Below are 14,881 nucleotides of genomic sequence, written 5' to 3'. Positions count from 1 at the left end.
TGTGAATATACATTTGATGGGGACATTTTACCAAACCACAGTTGTCTCCCAGTGCTCAGCTAAACCACGGAAAATGTATGTCATGTTATTGATTGTTCTTTCTTCATTTAAATGGCACTATATATTAGTTACCAAAAGAAAAATCAGTTTATATTAGACAGCATCTTAAGGGCTTGGGCTTTGATCTAAAGCTACGCATAAGGTGTTCCCATATGTGTGTTCCTTTCCATTTACTTAAATGTCAAAGAGAGCTCTACATGCTTAGCTGGGATGCTTACAAGAAACCACCTCTGCACTGAAGCAGATGGGCAAACCCGGTATGTCTGAACAGTGCCATGTGCTCTTAGAATTCCTTTGGATTTGCTTCTTTGTAGTGAAATGCTGGTTAAGCTGATGAATATACTTCATTTAACTGCAAAGTGTGCTAGATAAGTCCTTTAACGGGTCACCATTTAAGTGTTAATTTTATAGTAAGGAGTTTTTATGCGGCATTCAATATCAACAAAAATCAATTAGATTTAGATGGCTAATAACAGCCTTACTCAAATGCGAATAATATTCCATTGAAGATGGCTTTTTGAGGCTCTTCCTGAATCCCAGCTTCTGTCTTTTCTTATATTTATGGTTTCACTAAAATGTTCAGGTAGAGAAATACCTGCACTCATAAATCATTGCAGATAATAGTGGTTCAGACACACACTGTCCAAGTTGATAATGGGTATCTGATCCAAAAAGGATGTCTTCCCCCCAACCCTTAAAGTTCTTTAGGCGGTGGTGGGGCAGTTAAACAAACCTTATGAAGCTCTTTTGTTTCCAATCTTATATTCACTATCAGTTTGATTAGTTGGTGCCCTTAGTGCAGAAGTGGGCAGCAGAGCAAACTACAAAGAAGCTGTTTTTCTAACTACCCAGATTACTTTCAACGAGTTTGATGGGTTTAGCTTTTGCGTATAATACTTTCTTCCTGCTTTTTGCAAACTAAATGCTATAAAGATCCCATAAACTTATGAAATAATAGTGGAATTAAAGCAATAGAGGAGTGAATTTTTGTTAAATGGGCACTGGTGGAGCTTGGATGAAGAAAATAGTTGCCATCCTAAGTATACATTATATATTTTCCTTCATTTTATATAATGCTGGCTACTTTTTAATGCCTGTTACTTATTAGCTATGGATATAATGTGAAACCCTCTTGATCTATAGAAACATTGGAGTATCTGACTGTCTAACATGAACTTTGTGTAACAGAAGCTGAATAGTATTTTTATCACACACCCCTTCCCAGTTTTTAGTTTTTGCTTTGTCCTCTATAACGGATTATATGTCCTCTAGGCAAGGTCTCTTGGATGTGACTCCCATCATATGCTTAGGAGTGGGAACATAAACTTACACTGATCCAGCATCATCCAATAATTCACCTATCTTGCGTGAATTCTCAGGAGCTAGCTAAGCTGATTTTACATTGTTGAGCAGCACAAACTCAGGCCAGAATCTGTCCCTTGTATATTCTTTCTTAATGCCTACCAAATCACATGGCATTTGATTTGCTAAAATTAGCTTTAACAACAGTAATGGTTTTTGATACAATGCTTACAAATACCGCTGATTTTGTCCTTTAAAGGCCCAAACGTCTATAGTTTTACACATCTCTCATGCATGAAAAATCGAAAGTGTGTGTGTTGATTTGCTGGAAATGAGTCATGCACTGATATAATGCCGTTTCCTTTGTATTCTTATAACCACATAACTAGTATGAGTGGAGATTAAAAAGTAGGTGGAGTTGCCCTTAAAAAAGGTGTTCAAAACCTCAGAAAGCGCTTTGAAAAATTATTGTAGTGAAAAGGGGAAAGTCGGAAAAAAACTGAAGAAAATACGTGCTTGCATCTAAAAATATACACGACAAAGGAAGATACTGCAGTATCCCATAAACATTTATTTTTATTTTTACATAAATTCTGAATTTGCAGGTAAAAGGGGGCCGCAGTTGCTTGTGCATAAAATGCTGTATTGAATTTTTAATATCTGCTTAAAACTCAGAAAGTGTGTTATATAATGGTGTCTCACAGATTTATTTTGCTGTGTGGATTTTGAATGCCCAGTGAACATCTAAGGAAATAAATAATTTCAGAGTAAAGAATTGCATGAGTACAATTAAAGTATGACACTAGAGAAGTACACAAATAATTAGGGTTGGATCAAGACTAAGACTGCAATCCTCCGGTTACCTGGGAACAAGCCCTATTGAACTCAGTAGGCTTATCTCTGAGTAGATGTATAAGATTGTAGTTCTTAGTCATGAGAACTTAGTCATGAGTCTGGGTCCACTGTTATAGCAATGGACCCATGGCCCTCTGGGAGTTGTTGAACTCTTAACTCCAATCAGAGTCAACCAGCATGGCCAAAGGTCAGGATGATAAGAGCTGAAGTCCAGCAACATCTGGAGGACCACTTCCTTTATAGGACTTACAATGAGAACTGTAAACCTTGAATTAGTCTGCACAAGATCACATCCCTCTCTCACTCATCATGGAGAGAAAGAAAAATTGAATTGGGTGGTGTCACATTTATTTGAATGTGGTCTCTCTCTTGCCACCATACTTTAATTCTCATTCTTTCTGTGGAATCACTTGGGAGTTAGGGAGATACCAGTAAAGGTAGCGAGAAAGGAGCTTGAGGGCATTAAATCAATAGCAGATTGAGAATTTGCCATATAATATATTGCTCTGACAAGGGTTGCCATCTCTTTACATCAGTACACTTCTTTTTTCCCAACCTTATATTGGTCTCTGGCTGTTTAGACTACAACTCCCATTAGCCCTGATACTCAATGTGCTGGAGGCTATTAGAAAATATAAATCCTGTCTCCCCCCCCCCCCTTTTTTTTTTTTTAAAAAAAGCCAGTGATAGCATTAAGGGAAATATTGTAATATTTATCTTTTGAAGCAATTGATTTATCTCTGTGTTTCTTGGGCAATATTTCTGCTGGTTATCAAACTGCCTCACCCATGGGTCGTGGCAGCTGAAGCAAGAAGGGTGGCTGGGGAGGAAGTAAGTGGGATGCCATTCACATGTTTTCTGAGTAATCCACACTTTTTTTGGGAAACCTTTGCACCCACATCTTGGCAGATATGTCACAGGTTTCTACAGGGTGGGGAAGAGGTACACAGGATGATGGAGCATTAGGGAGAAGAGGAAACGTGCTATATTCTGAATGTTTGGGAAAGCTTCATTCTAGAGTTGGGAAACATGAATGGATGGGGAATAACTGCACCTCAACTCATGTTTGTCTGATATGAAGATGATTAAGTATTTACCGGAAAACCATTTGGCAGACAACTCTATAAACCAATAGGCAACAGAATGACAACCTGTATCATAGATGAAACAATATTATGCTTCTTTTCCAGATGACATCCTGCTGCTCCCATATTTTCAGAGTCATCAATCTCCATAGTAGCTTGATAGCAATCTTTTCTTCTATGTGGGAGATGCAGCCGTAGAATAATATTAGCCACACTATCATTTTTAAAGAAAGTTTCTATCTTATCTTTGCAATTATGATCCAGAAGTGTGGCATCAGCAACTTCCCAAACGTAGCATGCAGTACTTACATGAGTTAATTGCACAGTTAGGAGATAATGCAGTAGCGTTAACACGATTTACTGTGTAATTACCATTGCTTCCAATGAAATTATTGTGTAGCCGTCAACCTAGTATCTTATGTTATTTTGTGATAACTATGAAGTGATTACTGTGATTACTATTTTTTGAGAGACTGTTGATCTTTGACCAAGGTTTACTGGGCAAACTTGATGAAAGCTGAAACATAAACTTAACCTCCCTCAAAGAAAACAATTTGTAAGCTATATATTGCCATTCAAACCTTATGCCTCATGCTACAACTTTGCGCGGGAACTGCTAAACTCTGGCATTCTGTATGCAGGAACGGGCAAAAATAAGCCCACCACTCAATGTTTCTCAGTGATTTTCCAGTGATTTCCCCATGTGTACTGCTTAAGAGATCCCACTGGTTCATCCAATTTATTTACTTAGTTTGATTCCTAGCCTGCTCAGTCACAAGGGATAAATTTTAAATGAGACCCATAAAATTAAATAAACATTATAAATAAGTATATAGCTTTCAGTTGCAAATCAAGAGTTTTGCTGCTGAGTGTGATTCCTGGTCTTTGGTCCTAGGTTCTGATATTATTACAATTTAATGGGAATAGCAGGGGTGATGCCAATAGAAGGCCACAATTTCTGGTGTAGCACTGGCAGTGAAATCCTGAGTTTTTGTTCTCCTAGATGGGCTCCCTTCCCAGATTGACAAGCCCCATCTGCCCCTGACCTCCCTCCACAGCACATGCAGAAGACTTCTTGACCATTGGATCCGCTGCTGGTCCTGTCCACTCAATCCATTAGAGCCTGTCTTCACATGCAGGGGAAGTTCTTAACTCATGAGGGTTTGAGACCCTTTGGCTACTCTCACCTGGACTGTGGCTGCTGTCACATGCTGACAGCTTCTAGGAGCCACAGGTGAGAGCTGAGTGCAGGGTGGGGACCAAAGATAGAAAACTACCAAAGAAGGAGCATGATGTGTGCTCCACCAGAGGTATTTCCGTTCCACTAACACTCCATACATAGTACACCAGCCTAATACTACTTATTTGTTTCTGACAGAAAGAGCTGTTCAACAGGTGGTGGACTCTCTTTCCTTGCAGGTTTTTAAGCAGAGCTTGGATGGCCATCTGTCATGTATGATTTGGCTGAGATTTTTGCATTGCACAGGGCTGGACTAGATGGGCTTGGGGTGCCCTCCAATTCTCCAATTCTATGATGTTATGATTCTGTAATCTCTTAAAATATTTTTCCTTCCCTCACAAATATTTGAACGACACTTCCTTATATCATATGTACTCAGCTTCTGTAAAAATTTACTCAGCTTATGTAAAAATTGATTTGATTAGTTGACCAATTGATCTGTGATTGATGTCAGCATTTTGCACTCCTTCCATGGTACAAATGGCAGGGAGCAAAGCCAGTGGGCTTATTCGCACATAGAGATGCACTGCCTAATTTTTGATATGCAAATGTGTTAAGGCTACAGGTTATTCTTGCTTTCACTCACTCAGAGGAAAGAGTGGATAAACCAGAAGTAGCTGTAGAACTGGCTGCTGCAGGGATACTTCACAGCCTACTCCTGCCACAGTAAAACTGGTGAGATGTCCTTATATGTGAAATTGGCTTCTGCTGCATTTCTCATCCAGATCTCTCTAGTAATTAGGACAACATGTGCAGTGTGGGAGTGCAGCTGTATGACTTTTTTCAGAGCAAGAGTGATAAAACCATCTTCTGAGGTGCCAGGGTAACTGATGGACCCTCCTTACTATAACAAGACCATGAGGTGATCACAAGGCTTTCACGTTTTATTGTTGATTTATTTATAAAACCTACTAACCACTTCCCAGGCAAAATAGCTGGGTCAAACAATAAAATCATTCAGATACATACTGAAATCCCTCACACATTTACATAACCTTTTTATAAACAACCATCAATCAAAAATGCTAAAATGTGACTTGTTCTACTCTAACAAGTCAAGAGCAGAGCGCAGGAAACACAAAATTCAAGTGAAGGGAAGGGACGGAAAGGGAAGGGAAGGGAAGGGAAGGAAAGGAAAGGAAAGGAAAGGAAGAAAGATCACTTGGTGTTGAAAACTAGAAAGTGTTGGAGCTGATTTTTTCTGCGGGGAAAAGGAGTTTCAGAATTTGAGGAGGGCGGCTTCTTTGAGAATGCCTGGTGTTCCCAGTAAATGTGACATCCTTCAGAGTACATCTCTACTTGGTCCTACTATTGTTTGTGACGTATTAGCATATAGGAAGTCAGAGAATGAGGTCAGCTTACTTTTCTATATCTATATCTGATCATATTATATAATATTAAACGGATAAATACAGCTCCCTGCACTTAGAACTCTCCGTGGGGGGGGGGCTATTGTGGAGGGTGGGGCTGTCATGATGAGCTTCTGTCCTTCAGAAGTAACCACTACACCACTGGGTACCTAGCAATTCCATGGCAGTGGCTGCAGTTCATTAATGCTATCATTAATGCTACCCAACTTTTTAAAAATTTTGTAATAATGTAGAATTGATACTGAGTTTTTCCTGTCTTTCAGAAATTTCAGTTGCTTGGGGAAACATGTACATCCTACTATCCTCATTAGACATTTTAGGATTATTTTAGCAATATGAACTTATAATAGTTATATGTATATCAGTCTACATATTTCTGATTGTATTTTGTATGAAGGAAAACCCTGCACACCTCTCACAGTATCAGTAAAATAGAGGAAATGCAAGCAGGACAAATCAGACTACAGTCCAGGATGTATCCAAAGGTATAAAGAAAACCTTTATTTCAGAAACTTTCTTTAGTTTGCCTCTCTTTTGAAGAGTATGCTAAGTAAGAAATGCAGTAAGTCAAGTACAGTGCCTTTCTTCAACATTACAGGATTTTCTTTCCACCTCAGTTTTTGATTGTATCTGTGATCAAAGGGAAATATATACTGTTTGTATGCTTCCTCTTTACTTGAGAATGGAAGCTGTGGTGGAGAGATGAGGTTTGACCCGGAGGGTGTATGAGTGCCCTTGTGTGGTTGCCTGGAAACTTATGCCCACACAAGTGTCAACTTTCTTTCATGGCTTTAAAGGAAGGCTGTGCCTCATAAAGAGCTTTATTCTTGGAGGTGGGGGGAAGGTCCTTATGTGTTTTAAAACAAGTGTCTCACCGGCAGATAATAGTGGAGTTGGGGGTTATAAATGATGCATTTTGCTCACTTCACTTGATAATGGCACAAGGGGAAAAAAGTTCATTGCTCTCTTATCAAAATACTGTGACATTTCTCCTTCAACTGTAAAATTTCATATCACATTCCTCTGCTGCAACCGCAACCAAATTTTCTCGATTGTAAAGACTACGTAATCTCTCATCAAAAAGTGCATTTTCCTCACTTTCCTGCTTCTTGTAACTTAACCAGAAAGTTGCTGAAATCACTGCTTTTTGTTCTGCTATAGATGATTCATAGTTTATTTCTTTTATTACACTAACCACAAATAATGGGTATTATCCTTCAAAATGAATTTAGGAATTGTGACAGTAATCCTTTGGAAAGAATGTCAGTCAAAAGGGTTCTAGGGCAGATATGAGAAGGGGGAAAAAATACTAAGCTATGTTCATGGACCTGCTATTTGGCACAGTGTGTGATGATACATTTTTCACTAAAGCCTAATGTCTACCATAAGGCTTGAGAAAAATAAGTAATATTAATCAGGAGTTTGTCTAGGCTATATGTAAAGAACACTACAATCCATATAAGGTGAAGTTTGTGTTTACATAATGTACCTTCCATTACATCTATGCATTTTTGAACAAACTGTTTACAATGGTGACATAGGAGTCTTGTTGGTGGATAGTATTATTTAAAAAGTTACCTAAAAAATACTAGTGCCTATATTTAGACATTGTAACCGGGAAATAACTTGAAACAGTCAACAGATTTTTAATATAGGACTTAGTGCATGGACCACTGTGCATGACTTTAGAAATGATGTGGAATTGTATAATTGCCCTAGACCATCTGAACCTCCTTGAATGTGCCTTCTAGCTCATTAGAAAAAGAGTGAGTTTGGATCTAGAATACCCAAGTTCAGGTACTATCTCTGCCATGGACTTCTGATGTTACCCTGGGAAACTTTTAAATATATTTTAGCCTTGATATTCACCTTCTGTGAAATGAAAATGTCAATGAACCTCACAAGATTGTTGTGAAGCTCGCCTCTTTTCATTAGCCACTTACTGTACATAGTGAAAGGTGCTATATAAATTGCAAGTAAAAATGGAACAGGTCCTTTTGAAAATGTGCACATGCTTTTAATAGCATGATGTTCTTTAGCACTATATTAAGATTTTGAGATGCAGGGATCTGAGAAGCACTGGCACAAGAGCACTGATGTCAGGTTCAGCACTAGCATCAATACTGGGGGGTCTTTTTTGTTACACATGCAATAGACTATCATTCACGATGCCACTCACTGGACTTGTACCTGACACTTTGGAACAATGTTTTCCTACAAGGAACCTGTGCTTGGATGGTGGGGGATGGGAATGTTGGATGGGGTGATTATTATTCCATGTTTCTTTGGCAGCTAACAGATTGAGGTTGAATCCTGACAAGACAGAAGTACTGTTTTTTGGGGAGGGGGCGGGTGGGTGTGGGGGACTCCGTGGTCCTGAATGGGAAAACTGTGCCCCTGAAGGACCAGGTGCGCAGCCTGGGAGTCATTTTGGACTCGCAGCTGTCCATTGAGGCACAGGTCAATTCTGTGTCCAGGGCAGCTGTCTACCAACTTCATCTGGTACGCAGGCTGAGACCCTACCTGCCACAGACTCTCTCGCCAGAGTGGTGCATGCTCTGGTTATCTCCCACTTGGACTACTGCAATGCTACCTTTGAAGGTGACCCGGAAACTACAACTAATCCAAAATGCAGCAGCTATGGGAGTGGCTGCCGAGACCATATAACACCGGTCTTGAAAGACCTACACTGGCTCCCAGTATGTTTCTGGGCACAATTTAGAGTGTTGGTGCTGACCTTTAAAGCCCTAAACAGCCTTGGCCCAGTATACCTGAAGGAGCATCTCCACTCCCATCGCTCTGCCTGGACACTGAGGTCCAGCTCTGAGGGCCCTCTGGCTGCTCCCTCGCTGCGAGAAGTGAAGTTACAGGGAACCAGGCAGAGAGCCTTCTCAGTAGTGACGCCCACCCTGTGGAACGCCCTCCCATCAGATGTCAAAGGAATAAACAACTATCTGACATTTAGAAGACATCTGAAGGCAGCCCTGTTTAGGGAAGTTTTTTTTTAATGATGTTTTAATGTATTTTTAATCTCCTGTTAGAAGCCGTCCAGAGTGGCTGGGGAAACCAGATAGGTGGGGTATAAGTAAATAATAATAATAATAATAATAATAATAATAATAATAATAATAATAATAATAATTTTTAAAAATGAATAGAAGGTTTTTAAAAAAACCATTGTGGAGTCTTTTCCTAATAGCAGTGAACAAAATAACTCCTGCTGCCTGAGGCTGGAGTTACATAAACTGAGGCTATGTGAAGTTTCCCCTTTGCTTCAGACAAGAGGTTTACTAAACAAAACTTCACAAAGGAGAAGTAAAAATCTTGTGTTATAAAATTGGGTTTCATGCTGCTCATGCCCATCCACATTTACTCATAAGTTCCATTAATTCCAATGGATTTTCTTCCCAAGTGTGTGCACATAAAATTGCAACCTTTGATATGTAGATACCTCACATCCAAATGTGTCTCACAGTCCATAAGGTACCTCTGAGTCCACGCCTGTATGTTGGGCTAATGATCTAGCATGCTATCTGTGCATAGAAACAGCTGTTGAATGTATCTCTCCCTTGCTAGTCTAGGGTGGTTGTGTGGTGAAACGCCACCAGAACCAAATCTGTCACTTTATATTCATATTGGTAATATCTGAGATACTGTACTATATGTATTTCCGCACACCTGGTTGAATATGCTTTATGACTACAACAGATTGAGAAGTTTTTTATTGCCATGCAGACAGTATAATAATATTTCTTCTCAGTGAAATAATGATTTTGTCAGACACTTGGTATCTTGTTTTGTAATGTGTTTCAACTGAGCACTATTTATGCCAAGCTCTGGACTGTTGACAGAAATGTGAGAAGATACATCTTGTTCCCTATGTAGGTCCTCACAGCTTTGGGAATAAGTGATTGCTGACACAGTAGGAACATTCTCTAGTAGGAAGTGGCTACCAATGCAAAAATAAATAATTGTATCGCTTCCCCCTTCCAGGCCTTCTGTGTACAATAAGAAAAGCTATTAGGAAATAAGTGCCAAACATTAATTTTGAACTTGTTCAGCTTCCATATTGATGGCATTTCTTCCCCATAGCTCAACAGTAGACCAGATGGTTGGTTTGCAGAATACCCTTGGTATTAAAAGGATCTCAGCCAGCAGGAGTTGGACAGACCTCTGCTTTAGACCTTAGAAAGTTGCTGTTGGCAATGGTGTAAATGAACCAGTGTTTCGATTTATTATAAGGCAGCTTTTTGTGTTCCTAGTTCTGTTTTGCTTCTGAGTTAATATATCATATGATGGTGCACCGGAGATCATATAATCATTGAAGCTGTACGAGACCATCTGGGGAACCCTCTGTCCTAATGCAAGATATCCTGTATCTTGTAGGGAAAATGTTCAGTGTCCTTACATTTCTGTAAACCACATTTCTGGAGGCAGTAATGCTTCTGAATACCAGTTGCTAAAGGCCATAAAGGGGGAGAGTGTTATTGTATTCAGATCCCACTTGACGGTTTCCCACAGGCATGTGTTTGGCCACAGTGAGGCTCTTCTTATGTTCACCTTTGTATTGAAAACCTTCAATAATATAACTCTCATACCTTCATCAGGTAGCTTATTACATTGTGAAAATGCTTTCAGGAAGATTGGCCTTGACGTCTTAAGGCAAATAGTGCATGAAGCTGCAGTATACTAAGTCAGACCACTGGTTCTTTGGCCCAGTATTGTCTACTGGGCAATTCTGGCCCAGAATATCCCACTACTATGTCCTTTCCAATCCCTGTACCAGAAGCCCTTTAACTGGAGGTGTTTGAATGTGGTGTCACTTCCATGTAAAGCATGTGCTCTACATAATGGTTGAGTTGTGTGAAGTCCTTTCTTTCTCTACGTTGTCTACCAAACTGAACTCAAAGCGGTAGCCAGTAAAAACAAAGCAACATAAAAAGATCATTCCTGACATTGCTAAAACATCAAAATGTGTCTAATTTTTATAAGCATACATTGCATCACTAATTAAGGACGATACTAAAACTCTGACTGTTAACTGAGTAGAAGTAATTTCTACATAGGTGTTCCTAGGTAGAAAAGTTCTTTAAACATGACAGCCCCAGTCCAGAAACTCACTTTCCCCGTTGTTACCATAGCATAACCTTTTGGTAATGCATCATGTGATGGGATAATGAGCTGCTTGTGCGTAAAGCTTGATCCCTCCGGGTTTTGGCTGGTCAGCCAACCTAAGTCTCTAACGGAGCCCCCCAAAGCATGACTCCGTCAGTCGCTGGTAGAATCCGACAGTGGGCGTCTAAGGAACTTACTCCAACATAAAAGCTGTTTGACGGACATGCGCCTCCTGGACTCTCTGCGTGACAGCTTCCGGCAAGGGGTGGGGGTTGCTAAAGGGGGTCTTGTTACCTCCTCACTGTTCTCACTGGAAGTATCCCAGAGCCTCCCCTCCGACTCCCTTTCCCTTTGAGCTCCTGCTCTCCCCCTGCTGGTTCCCTCTTCTGCTGCAGAGTCTCTCCTATTCTCCTGGAGCCTTTCTACCACCTGTTCTTCCGATGGCAGTTCCCTGACATCCACCTCCCTCCCAGGGCCCCCTTCACCCCCTCCCGCCTCCTCTCCCACTGGCGGTGAGGGTGGAAAGCCCCTGAAGGAACTCTCCTCGTCGTCCGTGGATTCAAACACTTCTTGCCACGGCTTACCGTCTCTTGCCCCGTCTTCCTCTTCTTCGTCGGAGTCTGCTTCCTCATCCACCCCTGACTCTGGGAACCCTTCAAACTCCCCTTCCTCATCGGTGGTCCCGAAATGTTCCCTTCTAAATCGTGCCACGGGCTGCGGTTTCCTTGGGAAACGCCTATGAAACGTTTCTATTAAAATCTCGTCATTGACTGCCTCTGCTGGTACCCATGTGTTTTCTGACTCTACTTCCCCCTCCCATTCTACCAAATATTCCACCTGATTCCCCTTCCACCTGGAATCAATGATTCCTGCCACGTTCATGTCGCGTTCTCTCTCTTCTATCATGGGCGTTTGGGTGACCTCCCTCTCACGTTCCCCCCACTCACGTCCCTCTCGGTACGGCGACAGTAATGACCTGTGAAATACGGGGTGCAATTTCATGTGACTGGGCAATCTGAGTTTGAATGCTACTGGGTTGACCTGCTGTATGACCTCAAAGGGTCCCAATCTTTTGGGTCTCAATTTCTTACACCCTCCCATGAACGGTAGTCCTTGGGTGGATAGCCACACCCGGTTTCCCACCCTTATAGTTTCACCTTCCCTCCTATTTCTGTCTGCTTGCTTCTTATATTCTTCCTTGGCTTTCTCTAAGTTGAGTTGGAGCTGACGGTGGATCGCTTCCATCTCTTCAACAAAATGTTCCGCCGCCGGCACGCTCCACCTCTCCCCTCCCTCTCCTGGAAAAGCCCGGGGATGACACCCATAATTTGCCGGAAAGGGACTCATCCCTGTGGACACATTCTCCGCGTTGTTGTAGGCAAATTCTGCCAGAGGTAACTTATCTACCCAATCATTTTCTCTGTCCTGAACATAACACCTCAGGTATTGTTGTAAAATCCCGTTTGCCCTCTCCGCTTGCCCATTTGTTTCTGGGTGCCGGGCAGTTGAAAAATTGATTTCCACGTGCAGTAAGCTCATGAGTTTCCTCCAGAACCTGGAAGTAAACTGTTTCCCTCTGTCGCTGACCACCCTCAAGGGGGCGCCATGCAACCTGAAAATATGCTCTACAAACAACTTGGCGGTTTCCTCCGCTGTGACCGCATGTGAACAGGCTATAAAATGACACATCTTAGTTAATAGATCTACCACCACCATGACCTCTGTCTTGCCTTTGGATTTTGGCAGGTCCGTCATAAAATCTATGGATACTGCCTCCCATGGCCGTTCTGGTGTGGGTAAGGGTTCTAATAGCCCCGCCGGTGCCAGCCTCTCCCCTTTCGCTCGCTGGCACCTGTCGCACCCCCTGACATATTCCCATACGTCCTCCCTCACCTTGGGCCACCAAAACTCCCTGGTAACCAACCACATGGTCTTGTGCTGCCCGAAGTGCCCCGCTGTGGGGCTGTCGTGCAACTGCTTTAGTACTCTGCCCCTCAGTTCCCCATCGGGTATGTACAGTGCCCCTTTGTAATACAACGCCCCGTTCTTTTCTTCAAACCCCCCTGTGTTTTCCTCTGTCCTCCTGAGTTCTCTTAGTTTCTCTTGGGCGTATTCATCGTTCTCAGTACTCTCTATCAATTCCCTCTGCCCCACCAAAGCCGCCCCACACACCCAGTGGTCCTCAGGGATTACATGCCTTTCCTCAGGCGCTCCCTCCCCCTCTAAGTACTCAGGTTTCCTGGAAAGAGCGTCCGCCCTTACGTTCTCGGAACCTGGCACGTAACGAATTTCAAAGTGGAATTTGGAGAACTCCTGGGCCCATCTCACTTGTCTCTGGTTCAGCACTCGGGCTGTTCTCCAGTATTCCAGATTTTTGTGATCAATTCTGACTTGAACCTTGTGCTGCGCCCCAATCAGCAAGTGCCGCCATTTCCGGAATGCTTCATGAATGGCGAGCAGTTCTCGGTCGTATACTGTGTAGTTCCTCTCGGATTTGTTCAACTTCTGCGAGAAGAATGCACACGGTCTCCATTCAGACATATCTTTTCCCGGCTGGAGAAGCACGGCCCCCACCGCTCGGTCTGACGCATCAGTCTCCACTCTCATTGGTTGTTGTAGATCCACGTGCAAAAGTTGCTCTTCCGACGTAAACGCCTGCTTTAAGCGTTCGAATGCCCGCTGCGCTTCTTCCGTCCAAACAAATTTCTTCTTGCTGCTAAGACAATCCGTGATGGGCGCTGTTAAATGGGCAAAGTTTTTGATGAACTTCCTATAGAAGTTTCCGAAGCCCAGGAACCTTTGCACGTCCTTCTTGGTCTTTGGTGTTTTCCATTCCAGTACCGCTTGAACCTTGCTGGGATCCATGGCCAATCCCTTGTCAGACAACCGGTACCCCAGGAATTCCACCTCCCTGGTATGAAACTGACCCTTCTCCAGTTTCACCCACAGCCGGTTTTCTCGCAGTTTGCTCAGTACCTCTCTTACATCTCGCACATGCTGCTCCTCATTTTCAGAGTACACCAGGACGTCATCTAAGAACGCTGCGCAGTTCTTGTAGAGCAATGGCCCCAGGACGTGATTCATGAATGATTGAAAACAGGCTGAGCCCCCTTGTAATCCGAAAGGCATAACCAGGTACTCAAAAGCCCCCAAGGGGGTGAACATAGTGGTCTTACACTCATCCCCCTTTCTCACACGTATCAAGTTATATGCCCCCCTAAGGTCCAGCTTGGTAAAAATTTTCCCTTTTCTCACCCGTGTCAGAATGTCATCAATTCTAGGCATAGGGAAAGTCACTGGTTCTGACACTGCATTTAGGGCCCTGAAATCACACACAAGCCTGGGTTTACCCGTTTTTTTTTGTCCACAAAGAACACTGGGCTGCCCCCCACCGCTCGTGACTCTCTGATGAAACCTCGCTTGAGATTCTTGTCAATGAACTCCCTTAACTCCTGCATCTCACTGTCTGACATCGCATACAGCTTGCCCACTGGCAATTGTGCTCCTGGGAGTAAGGTGATTTGACAGTCAAAGGGTCTGTGCGGGGGCAGTTTATCTGCTTCCTTTTCGCTGAATACGTCAATCAAGTCAGCGTATTGTCGTGGCACCCTCCCCTTGTCCATCACTTCCATCCCTGCTAGAGTGGCCCTGGCCCCTGCCTGAGCCTCTCCCTCCTTGCAGTGTTCTAGGCAATGTGCTGATCCAAAGGAAACCACCCTCTGATGCCAGCCTACTAGCGGATCATGTAGTGCCAGCCAGCTCATCCCCAAAATAATAGGAGCTCCTCCCAAGGTGGCTACGTTAAACGCTATCAGTTCTGTGTGTCTTGCCACCCTCATTATCATTGGCACAGT

General features: G+C 42.7%; 1 protein-coding gene across 11 annotated transcripts in view; it reads left to right on the top strand.

Moving 5' to 3' along the window:
• Positions 1 to 14,881, top strand: part of ZFPM2 (zinc finger protein, FOG family member 2) — a 469,506-nt gene that overhangs the window by 248,326 nt on the left and 206,299 nt on the right. The window lies entirely within an intron of this gene.

This window comes from Podarcis gaigeae (assembly GCF_964106915.1).
Source record: "Podarcis gaigeae genome assembly, chromosome: 7".
NCBI lineage: Eukaryota > Metazoa > Chordata > Lepidosauria > Squamata > Lacertidae > Podarcis > Podarcis gaigeae.
This window is presented reverse-complemented; position numbering and strand designations above follow the sequence as displayed.